This window comes from Eptatretus burgeri, chromosome 6 (genome assembly GCF_056783735.1).
Source record: "Eptatretus burgeri isolate ZD-2024b chromosome 6, Ebu_testis_v1, whole genome shotgun sequence".
Taxonomy (NCBI): domain Eukaryota; kingdom Metazoa; phylum Chordata; class Myxini; order Myxiniformes; family Myxinidae; genus Eptatretus; species Eptatretus burgeri.
Genome location: NC_140966.1, coordinates 105,276,810 through 105,298,652, shown reverse-complemented (window position 1 = coordinate 105,298,652; position 21,843 = coordinate 105,276,810). Strand labels below are relative to the sequence as shown.

At 43.8% G+C, this 21,843-nt stretch overlaps 1 protein-coding gene across 6 annotated transcripts in view; it reads left to right on the top strand.

The window, feature by feature from the left end:
• Window positions 1-21,843, top strand: part of LOC147025528 (poly(U)-specific endoribonuclease-like) — a 106,339-nt gene that overhangs the window by 77,648 nt on the left and 6,848 nt on the right. The gene's annotated exons all lie outside the window — the stretch shown is intronic.

Below are 21,843 nucleotides of genomic sequence, written 5' to 3'. Positions count from 1 at the left end.
AAGTGATTTGTGTAATCATTTCAATAGGAATGCTTTATCTTCTTCTTCTTTTGGCTGCTCCCGTTAGGGGTCACCACAACGGATCATCCGTATGATCCGCATAGTGATTTGGCACATGTTTTACGCCGGATGCCCTTCCTGACGCAACCCTGGTCGCCTCTTACGACACAGGGATATGGTACACCTATTTTAACCGGGGTATACACCGGCCCAGTATACTGGTATTCATTTCGCCGACCTCGGAAGGATGACAGGCTGAGTCAACCCCCTGGTGTATTAATTCAGTGGCCCAACGGGAATTGAACTCGGGACCTTTTGGATCCGAAGCCGCTGCCCTAACCACTGCGCCAACACCAGGCTTTAATAGGATAGGAATTAATTTAATAGGAATGCTTTATAGCCTTGTCAAAAACAATAACGATGTTCTGTCTACAATGTACCTGGAGTATGTATACACCTGCAGCCAACATGGCAAAGAGAAAGTTACGACAGCACATTCTGTTTCACATCTCGGGGCGTGAATGCTGTTGTCTATCTCACTTCCTACTTGCACACAGTTGCTTGTATTCATTTGAAGCCACTGTATTGCTGTGTTGACATTCATTGCATCTGACCGATGAGTTTTAGGACCTTTTATATCACAATCAAAGAAGTTTGAATTTAAGGAATCGTATACTTCCAGAATATTCCCATCAGATATAAAACGTGATTCGTGAATCAAATTGATGATATTCAACAGTCGGGTAAGGGGAACCGTCATCATGGATCACGTTCAGAAGTACTCTTGTGAGAGAAAATTCAGGAACTTCCACTGAGGTTGTATTTTCTGCCTAAATGTATTGTTTCATTTGTGGTGGGGGGAGGGGGAGGGGGTTAGATGTCACCACATATAGCAGATCGGAGTATACAGAGTAGCATGGTCCGTGTATGAATAGTTCGCAGTCTTGATATATTAAGTAGGGAACTGTTAGCTTAATAATTGTCTTGTTTGAATGTGCACCATACAGGGGGTGGTACTTGGTCATAATTAGTTAGGGATTGTGGTAAAGAAATTGTGTGTGAAATCTCGATGTCAACCTCGACCTGTGGGTGCTGGGAGACCCGGCAAGGGAGAGAAAAAGGGGGTGGAGTTTGGATGGCCTCGAGAGCGAGGGGAGGAGCGGTTGTCGCCTCCCAAGGGGTGGAGCTCTGGAACGCCTCGGAGGGGCGGAGCGTTGCCCCGGGAGAAGAAGAAGAAGAAGAAGAAGGGGGAGCCTGATTGGGCAGTTGGGCTGAAGACAATCACCGATGTGATGTGCGAGTCTGAGGCAAACACGACAGAGGGAGGAAAAGGTCTGATGAAAAAGTGAGAGGAGAGCTTTCTCTGAGGAGGTCATCCTGCTGCCTGCCTCTGCCCGTGTTCATCGGCTGGAGCCTGTTCCTCATCCTGCCTATCACCTCATCATCCCTCATTATCATCCTGCCCATTGTCTGCTTGTCTTGTCGTCGTCTTCCTTGTCCCTCCTTATTGCCTGCTCATCCCTACTACCACCAGAGCTGAGCCCCCCCCCGGTTTGTTTTTTGTCCCCCTCCCATCAGTGACTGAGCCTGGTGTGTGGTGCCCCAGTTCTTTAGATTTATTTTACCCACCTTGCATATCCCTATTATAATACCAAGCTTGCACACTAAAAACTTGGCTCGCCGTCACACGATCCCTATGAAATTGCCGTGGCACTTAGCGGACATGCCGACAATGTTTGGGAAGTCTTGGCGTTCCATAGTACCACTTGCATTTTGCACAATGCATATTGTTGTCATTCCCCGTGTACGGTCTGTCGTCTGCTACCAGCTATGTTGTACTGCTATCCCGTGCATGTACACGGGTATCGCTAGTTAATATTTATTACTTGCATTCCCTTCTTTCCTCCCAACCCACCATCGTATTCCTTTCGTCAGGTCAATCTTCCCCTGGTTGTTTGGGTTCCAGGAAATAAACCAGTTGGTTTTAAAAGCTTTAAGGTTTTTTTGTCTCTCCTCACGTCCCACGCGCGTGATGTCTACCATTCATTTGGAACATCTCCTCAAAAGGTAAGCCGCTTGGGACGTCGCGGAATTTTTACCTTCCCGCCACTACGAGCTCGACATTGGTTGAGCCATCGAAACTACAATATGTTTCTGCATTTGAGGAGTTGTAGTGAAACGATTAACGAATACCGGATGTCGCGGACTTGCATGATGGCCGAGAGGTCTGCACACTCACCGCTCAGCTATCGAGCCTGGGTCTGAATCCCGACCAAGCTATAGACCATCACCATATTGTTTCGCATGCAAGGCAGGGCATCATGCGCATCCTCCCCTTCCATAGATTTTCCAGCACTGGTTTTTGTTAGACATTGAAGATCCCATGGTGTCTTTCGTGAAGAGTCGTTGTCGTGGCCACTCTGTGCAAATTACAGATTGCTGCTCTCACCTGCAGGGGCCACTGCATCAATGGCACAGCTGCACTCCCAGCAATGATTGTGATGCGCACAAATGAACAAATTTGATATTGTACTTCAGGTAAGTTAAAAACCTCAATCATGTTTTTTTTTATCATCATAACCATTATAATCTGTTGGTGGGGTTTAACTGTTACCGTGTGGATCAAATTCTTGAAAATAGTCCGGGATATTGAAGTCTGCATGATTAGATGTGGGACAGCCAGTTTTGTCTCTGATCCAAAGAGTTCACTCGACCATACTGATACAGTAGTGCCTAGCTGCCACCAACATTATCCATTTTGATTTTGACCTACTGGGGTTTACACCCTCAACAACACCAATTATGACATTCACCAACTGATTTCTCTGTAATGATCCACTCGGGCGATTGCATGGGCCCCCACATTTGAATTTGCGCCTGATTTCATGTCAACAACTTAATGCAGCGAGATCTATCGCCAGAAACTAGACCCGAGTGAGAGTGACGGGAGGCCTGCCCGATGCCCCAGCCATCATGGCTTTTGTTTGCCCCGTGTGATTAATTGCTGCAGTGTCTGGGATCCGAACTGCAGAGTTTGGCGGAGCAGGGAAACGGGGGGGTATAGGCGACACAATAGACCCCGGTGGCATTTGAACTTCAAATATTACTTTCAGCGCAGCCGTTACGCAGCAGTGCTGTACTGTATGTGCACGCTTGTTTGCTGGAGGCCTCAGGCCTTATTATGTTTGCTTTGTCATCAATGGTATGCCCGTTAGACACCCCTGCTCATGAAGTTGTTATTTCAAAAGTACCACCGGCACTTAAAAGGTGACTTGCTTACTGACGCTTTGTCAAAATACGGAACGGTCGTTTCTCAAATGGTGATCATTCTGTTGGGGATGAAAAAGTTTGATGAAAAACACGGGATGTCCTTTTCGGAGGAGCGTGTACACACACGTGGGACTTAAAAATGGGAATGAAGAGTTAAACGTTACGATGAAATTCACTCTGGATAGACATTGCTATCAAGTTTGTACTTGCACAGGTACACTCAAGTGCTTTTCATGTGGAAGCTTTGGTCACATGAAACAGTTTTCCCCTAAAAACAGGGAGAACGAGTCCACAAGGGCAGTCTCAGACGCTGTATCAATTTGCAGTAATTTGGCAAAGGTAACTCCAGTTGTCTCTCCTGTTCTCCCCCCCCACCCCCACCAATTGAATCCATAAAGAGACGATGTTAATGTCGTGGATGAACAGGTGGAGAGTGGAAACGATGGAATGATTAGTCACCAGAAACATAAATGGAAGACGAGGAACAATTCACCAATTTCTCACAAGAAACCTTGTAGTTTTGAGTGTGATGAAAGCGTCTCTTGTTGGGGGGGGGGGGGAATAGATTCCAAATCGAAAAACATATCGTTTTTGGCTCTATATCTCAAAGTTTCATTGTCAGAGGAGAAGATTTCAACTGCACTCCAAATCCTGTCTTGGATCGCAACGGTGACTAGCCTCACCCTGAATCAGAGATAGACGTTTGATGATGCTTGACGGGTTCTGCACCTGAAAGAACATCTTTCGTTGAGCCTCCCCCTACACTGTCTATGGCATACGGGAAAGCTTATTGCTGTTGCAGGGTTTGTTTCTACAATTGGCACCCACAATTTTTAACGGTACCACAGAGTTTCTTAGACTGCGAGGAAAACATCTCTCTGGCGGGGATGAGAGAACCACCTCAGTGCCGTCGAGTGTGGCTGACTGTCAGGGTCTCCAAGCAGCCATCAAACTTCGAGACTGGTCTCCCATTGCTACTTTCTCCAACATCAACTCATCCTGGGAATTCTTTCAAGGAAACTTGCTCTTCCTCATGCACAGATTTATCTCCTGTCATCTTCAGTTGTCCTACCCTTCCTCCAGCCCTTGGTTCACTGATGCTTGTAGCGAGGCAGTTGTCCTGAAACAACTTGCCTTTGCCTCATGGAAAGCAAACCCAACTCAGAGTAATCTCAGTTTTTTCCATAAAGCTCGGAATAAGTGTGTATCCACCCTCAGGAGAGCCAGAAAACAACATCTTTCAAATCTCAAGTCTGAACTCTCAAACTTCTCTCCCTCCTCCAAAACCTGGTGGTGTCTAATCAATCTGTTTCTGGTGTATGTTCACCCTCCATCCCCCCCTCCCTTACTTCAAATGGCCGCACTGCTGATACCGCACGTGAAAAGGCTGAATGCCTAAACTCGGTGTTTGCATCGAACTCTTGTGGCCAAAACCCATCACTTTCTGTACCCAACTTACCCAATCGCACCCAGCTGAGTCTGGACTCTGTGTCCTTTTCTCCTGACAAGGTGGAGAGCTTGCTGTTAAACCTCGACTCAGATTCTGCAACCAGTCCAGACAGCATCAGCCCACGTGTCCTAAAAACCTTCTCCTCTGCTCTTGCTCACCCTCTCTCAGTTCTATTCACCCTCTCATTTGCCCAAGGTCATCTGGTATCTGCTTGGAAATCTGCAAACATCACTGCCCTGCATAAAAAAGGTGCAAAAACAGATCCCTGCAACTACAGACCAATCAGCCTTCTCCCAATCATTAGCAAGGTTATGGAATCCATCATCGCTTCAGACATTAAATCCTTCCTCTTGTCCAATGGCTTGATTTCCGGTCATCAATTTGGTTTCAAACCAGGTCACTCTACTCTGGATATGTTGCTTCTGCTCTCCCATTAATGGATGGAGATCCTCAATGCCAGACAGGAAATCCGAGCCGTATCCCTGTACATATCGCATGCTTTTGACATGGTCTGGCACCCTGCCCTGCTCAACAAACTCTCTTCCTATGGTATCCAAGGCCATCTCCACTCATGGCTCGCAGACTTCCTCTCCTGTTGCAGTCAACGTGTGGCCTGAAATGGAGTTCTCTCATCCCCTCTTCCTGTCCAGGCTGGAGTTCCTCAAGGTATCGTTCTGGGCCCTGTTCTTTTTCTGGTTTTCATCAATGATCTCTCCGACTCTCTGGAAATTCTTCTTCATCTCTTTGCTGTTGACTCCACCCTCTGCTGTACCATCTGTCATCCCTCAGACTGGCAAGCAGCAGCTTCTTCGCTCACTGCAGATCTGGATAAAATCACAAACTGGTCCAACACGTGGAACATGTCTTTCAATCCAGACAAATCTCACACTTTCACGATGTCTTTCCGAAAGGACCATTGATAGCCCCCCCTCCCCCCCCATCTACTTTCTCAACAATCCTCTGGAAGAAGTCCTTTCATTCAAGCTTCTGGGCCTCACTATCTGCCGTGATCTTTCCTGGGAAAGCCACATTTCCAACCTCGCCTCCAAAGCCAGTCAAGGACTGGGAATCCTCCGTTGTGCAAAGTCCTTCCCCGGCCCACCTGAGCTACTGACCATGTACAAAACTTTTGTCCACAGCCTGATGGAGTACTGCTCTCTCCTCGGGCTGGTGCTCCTGCCTCTCACCTTTCTCGGCTTCACGCTGTGGAAACCAAGGCATTTCGGATCATTGGTATCCCCTTCGGTGAGGCTGAGTCTTTGGGCCTCTCAATCTCTCACTGCAGGCAGGTCAGTGGTCTTTCTGTCTTCTACCGTCTCCTCACTGGTCTTGCCACCCCCACCCCCCCACCCCCCCCCCGCTGTGTCTGCGATTTGTCCCCACCATATTTCCACACGTCGCTCAAGGTCCGCCAACAACCCCCTTCTGGTAAAACTACCAAAATCACGAATCCCGAAACATCTTCACTCTTTCATTCCTCGTTTTTTCCCGCCTTTGGAATAAACTCCCTCACTCTGTTCAATCCCATTCTTCCCTCCAGGCCTTCAAAGCAGCTGTTCATCACCACCTCTTATCTTCCCCCATCCAAAACCTTGATCTTTTCTACCCCCATTAATCCACCCTAAACCCACCTAATTCAAATTCCCTGCTTAATTTCCTGAAATTTCCTGTAATGTCCATCTTGTGTTCCCCGTGTTCCATGCCCTATCCTTCTCCTTTCCACAGATCTCCTAATGTCTCTGTTCCCCACTGTTTTATCCCCCCCTCTCCCGCCCCTCTTGTCTCATACCCCCCTTGCTGTGCGTTGTGGGTTAGCTCTCATACGAACCTCGACAATTTATACAAAAAATGAAAAAACCAAACCACTATTTAAAAAAAATTCTCCCCATTTTTGTTCCTGTACTTTCAACACTACAAATGTCTGAATTGTATCAATTTCCGAACTGTATTTCGGAGCCAGCAGGGTCTTTGGAAATGAAACTTTGCACCAATAATGCAAACACAAAGCACACTGGGTTGACTTTTTTTTTTTAACTTGACCTCATAGAGACATTTTTTAAACATTTTTTCACCTTCACTCAACAAAGGTTTGTCCAATCGGAACAAAATTGCCCTCCAGAAATAATAGAATCGTTTTGTTGAACAAAATTTAATCTAAATTTTGACTCATCAAAGTAGCCACCTTATGCACATAGAACAGCCGAACATACTCGTGGCATTCTTTCCAATCTGAGTCGGTTGCAGAATCTGAGTCGAGCTTTGACAGCAAGCTCTCCACCTCCACCTCCACCTTATCAGGAGAAAAGGACACAGAGTCCAGGGACAGTTGGCTGCGACTGGGTAAGGTGGGTAGAGAAAGCGATGGGTTTTGGACACAAGATTTAGCTGCAAACACCGAGTTTAGGCATTCAGCCTTTTCACGTGCGGTATCAGTAGTGTGGCCATTTGAGGTAAGGGAGGGGATGGAGGGGGAACATACACCAGAAACAGATTTGATTAGATGCCACCAGGATTTTGAGGAGGGAGAGAGGTTTGAAAGTTCAGACTTGAGATTAGAAAGATGTTGTTTTCTGGCTCTCCTGAGGGTAGATACACACTTATTCTGAGCTTTATGGAAAGAACTGAGATTACCCTCAGTTGGGTTTGCTTTCCATGAGGCAAAGGCAAGTTGTTTCAGGACAACTGCCTCGCCACAAGCTTCAGTAAACCAAGGGCGGGAGGAAAGGTCGGACAACTGAAGACGAGAGGGGATAAATCTGTGCATGAGGGAGAGCAAGTTTCTTTGAAAGAATTCCCAGGATGAGTTGATGTTGGAGAAAGTAGTGATAGGAGACCAGTCTATAAGTTCGATGGCTGCTTGGAGACCCTGCCAGTCGGCTTGAGTGAAATGCCAGACTCGACGGCGGTGAGGTGGTTCTCTGATAACAGCCAGAGAGATGTCCACTTTGACAAGGACGTGGTCAGAACAACCGATTGGAGCGAAGGAAGAGCAGCAGATATTTTCAGGGAAATTTGTCGAAATCAGATCCAGAAGCGATGGAGTAACATTGGTTGAGATCAGTGTCGGGAAGTTGACCGATTGAGTCCGTCCCATTGAGTCACAGAAAGCTTTTGCTGAAGTGCCATGACAGATGAGAGAGGTACCCACACCAAGCCAACTGGCATGATGACAATTGAAGTCACCACATAATATGAGGAAGAGAGAGTTTGGATGAGAAGATAGAAGATGGTCCATGTTTTCGGATAGTGAGGTGTAAATGGAGTCATCACTCTTTGGTGAACGGCACAGTACACATATAAACATGAGGTGGGAGTGGAGGGGAAGCCGTAGCCAGAGGTATTACTGGGGTGTGGGGGAGCAAGGGCAGGGCATGGAGAGTGAGGAATAGAGTCTTTGATGAAGTGAGCAACTCCTCCACCAGGACGAGGCTCAGGTCTGTCATAGCGGAAGAGGGAGTAACTAGGGAGAGATACTCAGGAGTCAGAGACGTCTTGAGGCAGATTATGTCTGGTTTGTCAGCGGGAACCTGCATGGAAAGATCTGTCAGGTTTAAGCCAAAGCCCCGGAAATTTGAAGTTTACACTGTTAATGAAGAGGGAGGGGAGGAGGCTTTTGGTGCAGGGGGTGCGAGGGGAGGGGGAGGGGAGAACAAGGGAGGAGGGGGAGTTAAGGAGGGTTGTTGAAAGCATGTGGGGGATTGCAGAATAGCTTGGGGAAGGGGCCGGATGAGGAGGAGAAAAGGCTCTGTGGTGCTGGGCGTGGGGGGGTGAGAGGGGGCATAAAGAAGTTGAGGATTTGAGGAGGTGGAGTGATGAGATGGAGGTGAGAGGGCAGTGGAAGGAGGCAGCTTTGTGGATGAGAGGGGGCGGCAACTTTGAGAAGGGTGAGTGAGGAGGATGAATGGTGGGAGAAGGGTGAGTGGAGAGTTGAGGGAGAAAGGTGAGGAGGAAGTTTTTGAGAGAGGTGAGAGGGAGGCTTGGAGGGAGAAGAGTGTGGTGGTTGCTTTGAGAGAGAGAGGGGTGAGTTGGCACTGATGTTAGAAAAAATAGAATGGTTGATGGAAAGCGAACACTTATGGCAAACTGGGGTTTTGAAAATGTTTCGGTCATTGATGGGATTAAAGACATTTCTTGATCGATGTAATAAAGGCGAATTCAGAGAAGGAAAGAAGAAACTGTCCGCTGTCTCGCTGTCCGGATGTGATGAAAACTTGTGTGCAGCACACACCTTGCGACACAATTGTCGAGAGTTGTCTGATAAATCTGACGTTCTGTTGCATTTTTATTTATTTTATTCCTACTGTCGTCAAGACCGGGCGTAGTGGCGTGCGCCTGTAATCCGGCTACTCGGAGGCTTGGGTTGGGGGATCGCTTGAGGACGGGCGCTCTGCGCTGGGCCGAGCTATGAGAGGGTGTAGGGCAGCCCAGAATCATGGCGAAACCCAATCCTTATCCCTGTGTCGTAAGAGGCGACCAGGGTTGCGTCAGGAAGGGCATCCGGCGTAAAACCTATGCCAAATCAGTATGCGGATCATAACGGATGATCCGCTGTGGCGACCCCTAACGGGAGCAGCCGAAAGAAAAACAACAACATTCCTACTGTCGTCATGTAGCGCCAGTAGAAAACAATGAAGAAAAGAGAAAAGTAAAAGAAAGCTACAGCACGTCAGATTTATCGGACTACTCGGACGGACGACGGATTTATCGGACGAGTCTAGACTCTTGAGTTGACAAGTAACTTGTATTAGCATGCACACAATGAAAAGTCAATGCGTAAGAGTCCCGAGGCTATGAGGCCGTGTAATAGGACAGATAAATTTGTCTTTCATCGTTGTGCCAACATATTTTTCCCTGTTCATTTATTAAAGCATTTTGGCTAAATGTTAATGAATAGCAAGCCAATGGAAGCAGTACCTTCACTTTAGAATAAACCCATGTATGTCGAGTGCAGCCGTACCTGGTTTGCATGTATGTGGAATTGTACCTATCCCAGCAGGCTGGTTTCAACGAACAATTCAATAAGCTGAAAAATGTGGGTGCAGGTTTTTCACATTGTTTGAATTTAAAATTATCTCCTTGCGCCTTGAAATGATGCAATATTAATCTTTAGTATTTATTTGTATGTCCCTGTAAGTTTATTTTTTAATGGAAAGGTTCAACAGTCACATGTTATGTTTTGTGGACATGGTATAGCCCTTTATTGTGCATACATCTATTGTATTTGTACACGACTACGACAAGGGAGTAAAGGAATAAATAAACCAATGTCACCCGCAGGGTGACCCGTATCTTGCCAAAAGGTGACCACGTGTGACTTCTTTAAGGTCACACTGAGGTGAACAGAGCTGCTATCCACCAGGAGCGACTCCTTGAGGAATATCTGCCTACGAGAGATTCCGATGAGAATCGTTCTGCAGAGTAACCATGAAAAATATGCTTTTGCCTCATAACGTCACCAAATGACGTCATAATGTCTCAAGCTTGATATATCTGGAAAGCACTCATCAAGGTGTTCAATTTGAGGTACGACACGATATGGTTCCTAAAACTTGAAAATTTGACCTTGGGGTCAAATATTTTTAACCTGAGGTGCTAACCATGAAGGTCAAGGCCAATCACCACCAAAAATTAATCAGCTGAGCGCCAGACCATGAACTATATTCCCATGAAGTTTGAAGGCGATCCGATCAAAATTACTCAAAAATAAGGGTTTCGTCAACTCCCCTGATTTATGACAAAGTGACCTTGACCTTTGACCTTGACCTTCAAAATTGTATGCGCTGAAAGGGACCTCTATAGGCCTCTGATATGCGAAGTTACAAAAATTTCCAATGATAACTGTGCTCTGCAGAGTGATTTATACGTGATTACCGACCAAAAAATAATAAAATAAAAAAAAACATATGAAGGTCAAGGTCAATCGCCACCAAAAATTAATCAGCTGAGCGCCAGACCATGAACTATATTCCCATGAAGTTTGAAGGCGATCCGATCAAAATTACTCAAAAATAAGGGTTTCGTCAACTCCCCTGATTTATGACAAAGTGACCTTGACCTTTGACCTTGACCTTCAAAATTTTATGCGCTGAAAGGGACCTCTATAGGCCTCTGATATGCGAAGTTACAAAAATTTCCAATGATAACTGTGCTCTGCAGAGTGATTTATACGTGATTACAGACCAAAAAATAATAAAATAAAAAAAAACATATGAAGGTCAAGGTCAATCGCCACCAAAAATTAATCAGCTGAGCGCCAGACCATGAACTATATTCCCATGAAGTTTGAAGACGATCCGATCAAAATTACTCAAAAAATAAGGGTTTCGTCGACTCCCCTGATTTGCGCCAAAGTGACCTTGACCTTTGACCTCGACCTTCAAAATTTTGTGCACTGAAAGGGACCTCTATAGGCCTCTGATATGCGAAGTTACAAAAATTTCCGATGATGACTGTGCTCTGCAGAATTTTTTTATACGTGATTACAGACAAAAAAAAAAAACATACAAGCTGACTAACATATCTTGCAAAACTTCGTTTTGGCAAGATAATAATTGCCTCGTGATTATTGTGCATACACGGCTCAGAAGCAGAATTTATTTCCGCGAAACAATCACAGGAACCAAGACGATCAGTGAGATAGCAAACACATGTGCACAATGCATTTGTACGTACTTTATATGGCACGCGACATCTCGAGTCAATCCACCCTGTGCGGTTCTGTATGTGACGTCAACGCTGCGGTTCGCTGAAGTCAACTTTTTTAAGGGGCGGGGCATATCAAGTTGTGAAAAGCACCAGAAATGTTTGAAATATTGGTCTAATTATCCCATTTTTTATTTTAGAAAAGAAACATGGGTGATTTCTTCACGAGGAAGGTCAAGTTAATATATAAATAACCAGAAAGTTTTGAGTGTCATGGGACCTTTAATGCTACAAAAACTCAATTTCTTCTCATCTGTCTCTCTCTCTCTCTAAAACTCCTCTAAACTCTCCAATCTCCTATGAAAGCTCTACAATTACACCATGTGATACGATAAACCTACTAGGTATCACTCTAGCATCAAATTTATCCTGGAATCCACACATTACACAAATAGATATGTCTGCCTCGAATAAATAAGGAGTCCTGTTCAGATGTCGAAGATTCTTCTCCTCTGAACAGTTTCTCCAACTATATAAAGGATTGATTCGTCCTTGTATAGAGTACCGCTCCCACATCTGGGGAGGTTCCAGCTCCACATACTTACTGGACAGAATTGAATCCAAAGTTATTAGACTTTTCAACTCTTCCAATGTGACCTCAAAACTCGACCCGCTCAAATTACGCCGCATTGTAGGCTCTCTCTCTCTTTTCTGCAAATATTACTTCGATTTCTGCTCACAAGAACTTGCTGCTTGTATACCTCCACCATTAGTGAGACCAAAGAATACTCGACAAGCCACTGGATCACATAATTATTGTGTGGCCATTGGCAACTCAAGGGTGGGCCGTTACGATGTTTGTTTCTTCCGCTCCACTGACAAACTCTGGAACTCTTTACCTTCTCAAGTCCTCCCAAACACTTATGACCTTCTCCTTTTCAAAAATCAGATTTTTTTTACTTCCTCAAATACTCTTAGACTATTCTCTCTTTCCTTACTTTTCTGTCAATGCAGTTCCTTTATTTAAGGCTTGGCCTCGATGAGGACTATTTAGTCCGTGACTGAAGCCTTCAACATAAACAAAATATATAAATATATATTTCCACCAACCTCGAGAAGTTCAGCATGGATGCAACAGATCCCAGCAGCTTTACCCAATTTCAACCGGTTCACCGCAGCCTGTGTTTCCACAAATGAAGGTGGACCACAGTTGATTGGAGGGTCAGCAGTAGGGATAGTAACACTCCTGACATCCAACTCGCCAGCTGGTGGATCAGCCTGGTACAGCTGCTCAAAGTAACCGGCCCAGCGGGCCTTCACTTCGGACTCCTCTGTCAAGAGCCTACCACTCTCCGCTCTTAATGCAGTACACCGATGGATGGGCTTGGAGGAATGCAATGCATGAATTCTCCTGGTAGCAGGACGAGAATCATTTCACCACAGGAGATGCTCTACCCCTCATAGATTCCTGGCACATAGGCCTTCTTGTCCACCCTTAGCAGCACTCAGCTCCAGTCAACCTGTTTGCGAACTCCTCAGCTATCCTCTCATCCTTGAGCTTGTCAACATCCAGCCGAGTCTGGGATTATACCATTCTCCCGGACTTAAGCTGCAACTTCAGAGTTGCTACAACAAGCCTGTGGTCAGTATTGAGGAACTGAGCACTCCGGTAGACCCTGCAGTTCTGGATAATCCTCCAGCCACCTTCAATGAGTATGTGGTCAATCTCCTTTGCCACACCACCAACGTCGGAATACCAAGTCCAGCGAAGAGCGTGTGGGCACTGAAAATCACGAACCAGCCACCATAAGTCCATGACTTCTTGCAAAGTCAAGGAACTTCGTGTTATTCTGGTTTACAGTTCCAGACCCATGGGGACCAACACACATCTCATAACCATCCCTATCAGTTCCAGTTGATGCACCAAAATCCTCCATGATGAGGAGAGTATCTTGCCTGGGGCACTGATCAATCACATACACGAGCGTGGAGCGTGGCATGGAATGCGTCCTTAACTGTGAGATCACTCCCCTCAGTTGGAGCATATACAGACATCAGGGAAATGACACCCAAGGAGTGACGAATCCTTCGTCTCATAAATGCTCGTTGACCGGTGTTACCTCAATTACCATTGGAGTCAGCTTATTGAACACAGCTACAGCAACTCCTTGGGCATGGTAACCATCAGAGTGATGAGACCAATAGTAGGTGTAACCACCCGCCATGATCTCTCCACTATCCGAACCTCAGAGAGTGCTGCAATAGCTATGTTCAAACGCTTGAGCTCAGATGATAACAGAAGACAGATGATCATCCTCTCTTTGAGATAGGGCATTCCAGGCACCCACCCAAAGGGTCCGCTTCAGGTTAACCCAAGGAGACTGCCGTCTGGTGGATGACACCTCAGCACTACTTCGTCACACACCACCGCAATCTTATCCTGGAGGTCTATCCAATGGTTTTCATCCTATCACCAAGGAATGGGGGTCCCAAAGGCTTTGCCCAATCCCATCATCCGGTGAGCTGTCCTGCGGCGGACAGTAGCATCGGAGGTACTCCCATGGAGTGGGTTTTCAGATTTCCTTACATTTGTGGGATTTGTGCAATGAAGTGTTTCACAGTGGCCGGAGTGCAAATCCTGCCACCAACCTCCTCAACAAAAGTAACCCAACTGCAGGAGGACGTCTGCAGACACAGTTTAGCACTAGATATGGATGGCCGTTGGCTCTCAAGGAGCTCCTCGGCCCTTTGACAGGTTTTGTTTTTAGTTCTGCTCGGTGTCCATATCCAAACACCCTCCTCACCAGAAAACCTGGTGGGGGAGACGGTTTAGTCGCCGACAACCAGACCATGAAACAGGTTAGTACAGGTTTACATGGTAACTGTAGCAGGTCACAGATCTAATCTGGCTTGACCTGGCAATAATCCCTTAATGGAATGTTTTGCAGTGGGTATCTTTGCTTGTGGTTGAAACCCTCAGACTAATTGGGAAAGTTTTTATCATTGGCTTGTATCTAAAAGAACTTGTATTGTGGTGGAGACCATCTCATTGAGCTCGATCCATGAATGACTTGCTGCACATCTTTTCCGATTTAGTCCTGGACGGATGTCCTTTTTGTGGTGCATCTGAAACCTGACTTAAGGCTTTTGTTTAATGCAGATGCTTACTTTCCATATTTCAGTTGTTAAACGAAATGTTGAAGAAACTTTTAGTTTACTTTAATTGCACTGTCTTTATTTTTGTGCATAAACCTTGATGTGCTGAAAAAGAAGCAATTTTTGCAATTTAATTTTTTTTTATCTGCACAGGCAAATGGTTATTTATAAAACTCGGAAAGCTAATCTCAAAACGATAGCTGAAAGAGATTATAATTTGATATTGCTGTTTAAGAGCCGTTATATATTCAAATTATGCTCGAGTTTTTGGGGTTTTTTTAAAACTAAAAATGGAAGCCTGTTGCTGCAGTTTGAACAAACATAGGTGGTTAATGATGGAGATTTTGATTGAGCTAGTAGCATTTCTTACAATGGATTCAAAGACGGGATTCATTGGATCCAAATCCGCTGTGAGGCTGTGAGATGCCCACTTGTGCGCCGTGCCCAGGCTGATGACATGATTTCCAAACAGCTGGTGGAGCAAGTCGATGGTTTCACCTGCAGTGTGTGTTGGCCCACCGTCCTGCATGAACCATGCAAGTCTGAGTTGGTTTGGAGATGGTAGTTGACCGAGATCAGTGTCGAACCGGTGTAAGACCTTGCGGTACCGCTTGCCATTGACTCTCACTGTCTTACCATTGGCATCCTCGAACCAATATGGTCCCATGAGTATACCCCATTTGGCATTCAATGCACAGAAGCAAGTGGACTTGGGACCCTTGAGAGACGTCTCAGACACCTCTTCAGGAGGCTCAGCACCCCAGAAGATGTGATTGTTAATAGCCACATTCTTCATCACTGTACTGCAAGGAGTTGATCCAATTTTGGTACCTTTCCATTCGGTCACTGAACCAATCACACATTGTTACTCGGCTTGCCATGTTATTCAGTTAGCTTATGCCTTACAGATATGATGTAAGGGTAGAGCTTGAGCTCAGAAATGAGAATGCACCACATAGAAGATGAGGCTGAGATCGCCAGTTCTCACGAATGCCGATGGTGGGATTTCTTAGGACTTTTGATTGCAGAATCTCTCACAAGATCAATGTTCCCTTGGTCCTTGATAACATTTTGTGAGCGGCCACTGTTGCCTTTGCTTTGATTTTTCATGCTTCCGAGTGCTTAGAAGTGCTCCACAAACTGCTGAATGCTCCCACTGGAGCATTCAGTGGTCCATTACGGGTGTGAACATTGTAATACTGACAGTATTGTTGGTGCATCTGCACGTAAGATTTTTTAAATCTCAAACTACAAAGTCATGATTTTCACTTTTTGTTCCACTGTGAACACCATAGTTAACTTTGGGTCCTCCTGACTACTTGTTGGAAATGGCATACGATCACCACTATAACCTGCAAGAGAGAAGGGTATCATGGAGTACGGTAGTACTCCATATAGAGAGATGATGCTGGGGAAAAATGGCCACCCATTCAAATGTGTACACAATGAATGGCTTTTTTTTAATACTTCCACTTATTGTGGTGGCATGACTTCATGGTTTCAACTGGCTATGATCAACAGTGCATCACCACTGCTACCAATTATGGGGGCACCATTGATGTGATGCTGCTATGGGCACCAGTACGCTGGAACTCATTTCACCAACCTTGGAAGGATGACAGGTTGAGTCAACCCCACCTGGTGTTAATTCAGCAGCTAGACAAGGCTTGAACTCTGGACCCTAAGATCCCAAGCCCAACACCCTAACCACTACGCCAACACCAGGCTTTTATGATAGCCTTATAAACTACTATCGAGTGAAATCACAAGCATTTAAAAGCCATACCTTTTATTCCCAAGCGTTTTCTGAACTTAAAGAACCAAGACTTAAAAAGATGCCAAAATACATCGTGAAAGTACCACATCAAGAAATCGCGAAAATGCAAATTTGTACTTCTTCTTCACATTGTTCCCCTCTAAAATCAATGTAAAACTGTAGCCCGACCTACCCCAATAACTACTGAAGCCATGATGGTGATTCCAACGCGTGGAAGTTACTTCATCTCTGTACTAGTGCACACAACCTAAAATTTTAAAATATATAACACATAAATAATTTTTTTTCCAAAAATAAATCAAACCAGGCCAGGATCTTGGGAGGGAGGAAGATGGATAGTACCATTCCAAAAGTGATACATATCCAAACCATCCCCCAAATCAACTGAAACAAGTATTAAAACAACTTAATAACATGGATGGATTTAATCCATACCAAAATAACAAAATATATAAAACATATAGCTTTTTTTTTCTTTTTTTAAAACAATAATTGCATAATTTTGCATATGTGGCAATCCACATAGTGGACTGAACCAAAAGCTAGGATTGAGGGTGGGGGGGAAGGAGACTTAGAATCTACCATAAGCCAAATTTCATATCATAGATGGATTTAATCCAAACCAAAATAACAAATATATGTGAAACATTAAGCATTTTATTACTAATTTTTTTTTTTTGCATGAACAGGAAAAACAACATTTTTTTTTTTTGTTTCTTGTAGCATTAGAAACGACAGAATAACGGGCTGCTCATATTGATATATATATATATATATATATATATATATATATATATATATATATAGATATATATATATATATATATATATATATATATATATATATATATATATATATATATATATATATATATATATATATATATATATATATATATATATATATATATATATATATATATATATATATATATATATATATATCCACCCACACACACACACACACACACACACACACACACACACACACACACACACACACACACACACACACACACACACACACACACACACACACACACACACACATTATTTGTAATCGGTATTGTTTTTCTGTTATGGTCGAGCTGGATTTTTCACTCCCCCCCTCTACTTTTTCTACTAAAAGATGAAACAGTGTCTCTCTATCTCTATCTCTATCTCTATCTCCTATACTTTAAGAGGTTTGTCTGTGTGTCACCATTTTTCTCAGAGATGGCCAAACAGATATTCGTCAAACCTTCAGATGTTCACCAGTAAGTGTCAGGGAGTGTTTTAGGCAAAAATAAAGTCTTCTTTTTTTTTGGAGTTTTTTCAAAAAATCACTCGATAGTGACTAAGCATTTGTACCTACCTGAAAGTTAATATAAAATGATTCCCGATCCCATTCCTTTGTGTGTGTCGGGAAGCGTTTTCGACCCCACAAAAAAAAATAGAAAAAAAATCCACAATTTGATTTCTTCAAAATGCCAACAGGATTAGCACAGCACCGGGCGATGCCAGGTACCCCTGCTAATATATAATATATGAGGGCTCGTCAATGCACTTTTATGTGAACAAGGATATGAGAAGATAATGGACAAATCAGCAGGCAAGCACTCAGATGGGAAAAGAAAACTGTCATTTTTGCTTCGTCATTCTCCTTCATTCATGGTTTTCATTATTTTACTTTCTCATTGTCAGATTGTAAGATTGTCACTCCTGTATTATTTATTAACCAGTGCGTCATTATTTTCACTTACCAATTGGTAGAGATTATGTTTGACCCAGAATTGCAGTCGTATTTCGCTGCAATGCTCGAGCGGATTATTTTTGTCAGTGCAGGTGTGTTCTTTCGTTGAGCCATATGGCTGCAGCCACCAGTCGTTACACCTCCTTCGCCGCCTCCTCGGCCATTGTTTCTGCTAAAGCCACCCTTTTATAAGTCGCTGTGTCAAAAATTTTGCACGGCACGGCAAGTGTTCATTTCTGCGAGGAATTTTGCATTGCATCTCCAAGAGACAATCGGAGGGTACATCCACAGTGTGGTTGCCTGGCAATGGGTGTTGCATAACAATGCGAAGGGGTTCATTTGAAAGATGGAGCGGTTTTGGCAGAAAGGCAATGGAGTCAATAAATTTTGCTGCCTGGATAATTGCCAAATACGGCCCTGCTCTATAGAGCTTTATTTAAGACTTTGGAGTTCACAAGTGACGTAGATCACTTTTATTCAAGTTGTATCTTGTGTTTCCCAAAAATTTTTGTTCGTTGAAGCAAAACGACGCTAAACTGGTCTTCCCTCCAAAGAGAGCATGATCTTATGGGACATTTTCACAAAAGTGGGTCAGGTAACGGTAAAGACTGTCCGAGAATTTTTATCAAGCATATATTGCCCAAACAGTGCAGAGGCCCTTATGGTGATCCTGCGTTGCTGACATCATTTGAACATTTTTCTAGGCCTTATAAGGGGTTCAAGCACTATTTCGAGAATATCAAAGAAAGTTGATTTTTTTAGTTTGTTCTTTACCGTTACCTGACCCGCTTTTGTGAAAATGTCCCTTATAACGAGAGGTTTGACAGAGCATCATTTTTGAGGAGCACAATCACGTTCACACTCCATCATGCTCCTCATTTTGAGTTTGGGTGCATGAGGGATCGCTCTACTCAAACACTTGGTCATTATCATGGAAATCGAGCAGAGTTCTGCTAAATTGCCCAAACTTCATGGAATCTACCCAACATGAATGAACCGGTAAACACCACCATACATGGCAAGTTGAACGTGATGAAAAACGGGTCGGTAGGAATCGAAAGCGGGTTTTTTATTATTATTTTTTATTATTATTGGACGTGTTTGGAACTTGCAAGTGGAGTGATACTGCTACACAGAATCCTTCAGTTATGGGAAAGTTCATGACGTCACACAGCCAATTGATTCGAGTGAAACCTTGCATGTCGGCGACACGTCACCACAGGTCTCTATCAGTCCGTGCCAATCCAATTGCAAGTGGAATGGAAGTGAAACATTAACAAGGAATAACAAGGAAACTGAACAAAGGAGGAGGCCATTCGGCCCATTATACCTGTGCCAAAACATTGCGTTTTTAGATCCTCCTGGAGGATCTCTAAGTCTTACTCACATTGTTGTTTTTCATCGTCTTCTTGTGGACTTTTTTGTTTCACAGCCTACAGTTTTCATCGAAACTTCCTGAAACTTGGCATATACATGTAAAAATTCCCTGCGCAGATAGTAACCATCTCCGATTTTGAAAATTCCTCCTAGAAAAAAAAGTTATGACGTCAAAATATCTCCGCTAATGGAAATCGCCTAAAAAATTATCTCCGAAACTAGGCAAGATTTTTGAATTCTGTTTGCGGGAATCGAACAGTGCATTAGCAGAGATGAATTGCCGCACATATGATACATCATTATGACGTCATTCCTATTTTTTGACTTTTTGTTTCACAACCCAGAGTTTTCATCGGATCTTCGTGAAACTTGCCATGTATATGCAGAAAGTCCATGCGCAGGCAGTAACCATCTCCGATTTTGGAAATTCTTCCGAAAAAAAAGTTGACGTCATAATATCGCCGCTAATGGAAATCGCCTATACCATTATCTCCGAAACTTGGCAAGCTGTTTGAATTTTGTTTTGCAGGAATCAAGCCGGGCATTAGCACAGATAAATTTATCGCAAACCTGAGACGTCACAATGACGTCACATTCGTTTTTTTCTGACGTCATCATTAAGAGGACGGCGATCTTAGCTCATTTGAGCTTGTTAAAATTAATCGTGCTTTCCCTCCATTACTTGTTTTGACGATACTAAGACGGGACTATGGGTTTTCAGAAACCAAACGGGCCCAACCTGTGAATGTTCAATCCATCATGGCACCCAAACCATGGCCAAGTCTCACCATATTTGAGCCGCTCACAAGAACTTGGCCTCTGGGAGATCTCTGCCACAGATACGTGCGAGTGTACGTTTTCGTTCTGGAAATCTTGGCGCGATCTCACCTGAACTGTGTTTGTTAAGAAATATGATTAATATTTTGTTCAATAATACAACAGTCAGCAACATTTGTTGCCTGGAATGTGGCCCAAGCAGTGTGACCACTCATTTTCATAAATTCCAAGGTGAGCCAATGAAAAAAGCCAAGAATTTACAAGGTTTCGGAAAAGCGATGATAATAGAAAACCAAGATGCCAAGGTGAACAAGGAATAGCCAAGATCTTGTGAAAAAAGCCAAGGAGTTCATAGAATAGAACATTGCGCCCAAGCCATCGGCTATGAGTATAAGAAACACGAAGATGGGAGAGAGATCATTGTCAAAGTTTGGTCAACTCAATGATCTTTTCATATTTGCATTGTTTTATTTCAATAAATACGTAATATCATCTGTCGTGAATGAATACACAAAATTACAGTCACGCAATCACAACAACACACGCATACCATACAAAATTATAGTTCATTAGCAATAAGCATCACAAACATTCTCAGTGTTGAGTAAAAATTTATCTTCACTCCAATCACACTCCCACCCACTCTCCTCAAACTTCAGGAGTGCGATTTGTTTCTCTCCTCAGATTTTCAAATGTGCTTGTCTGCTTTGATTGTCATTCTCCATTCGTGAGCAGCACGTTGCTGCGAGTAGCATGATCGGCTGAGGGTGCGGCTCTGCCACCGATGCAGTGCCCCCTGTAGGTTGTACAGAAATTTGTAATTTGTTCCAAAGTGTCGGAGACAACTCTGCAACTCTTCACGAAGGATGCTGAGTGATCTTGAACATCCACAAATTAATTCCGCTAGATGGGAAGCCAGTGTAATGCTCATCCGATGGGTAGTGCACACATTTTATGACTCGCAGTGCCTGTGAGACACCAGGATGGCAGTTTGTAGCTGGGTGAGTGTGCGTACTCTTGGCCGTCCTACCAGCCCTGGGTTTGATAATTATCTGATTAACAGATTGGCCTCTTCGTGTTCCCTGTGTACTAATGTCTTCTAATGATTCTTAAAATTACACTCCATGTCTTCGCTTCTGCATGTGACGTATGTACGATCTCCACCATGAGCCTTAGATCACTACATAGAGAAAACGACTCCAGAAGCCATCTCTGACCTACCTCAAGTTAGAAAATTGTGCTGACATGTTTTCATCATGGTATAGGAGTTGTCTCGGATGATAACAAGTACATACAGGTGTCTTTTACCATATGTTAGCAAAGGTACACATTCCTAAATATACCTTGGTACTTTTTACATCTTCAGTTATATGAATATTTGAGATGGCCAGCTTAAATTGTTGTTTGATTGTGATCTTCCCGATGTATTGGAGTTTGTTCTGAAGAAGCCATGATTGCAGAGCCAACTGGAGAGTTCATAGAACACCTTACACTGTGCAGTGTTCAGGTATATAGTTCAATTAAAGTAAAATATAGATTCTAAAGATAGTATTAAAAAATTAATTACAGAAGTTTACTGCCATTAACACAGTGTCTTCTACACTACCCTATTTAACACATTTCATTAGTTATTCGTAAGTCTGGTGTTGGCTTTGTGGCTAG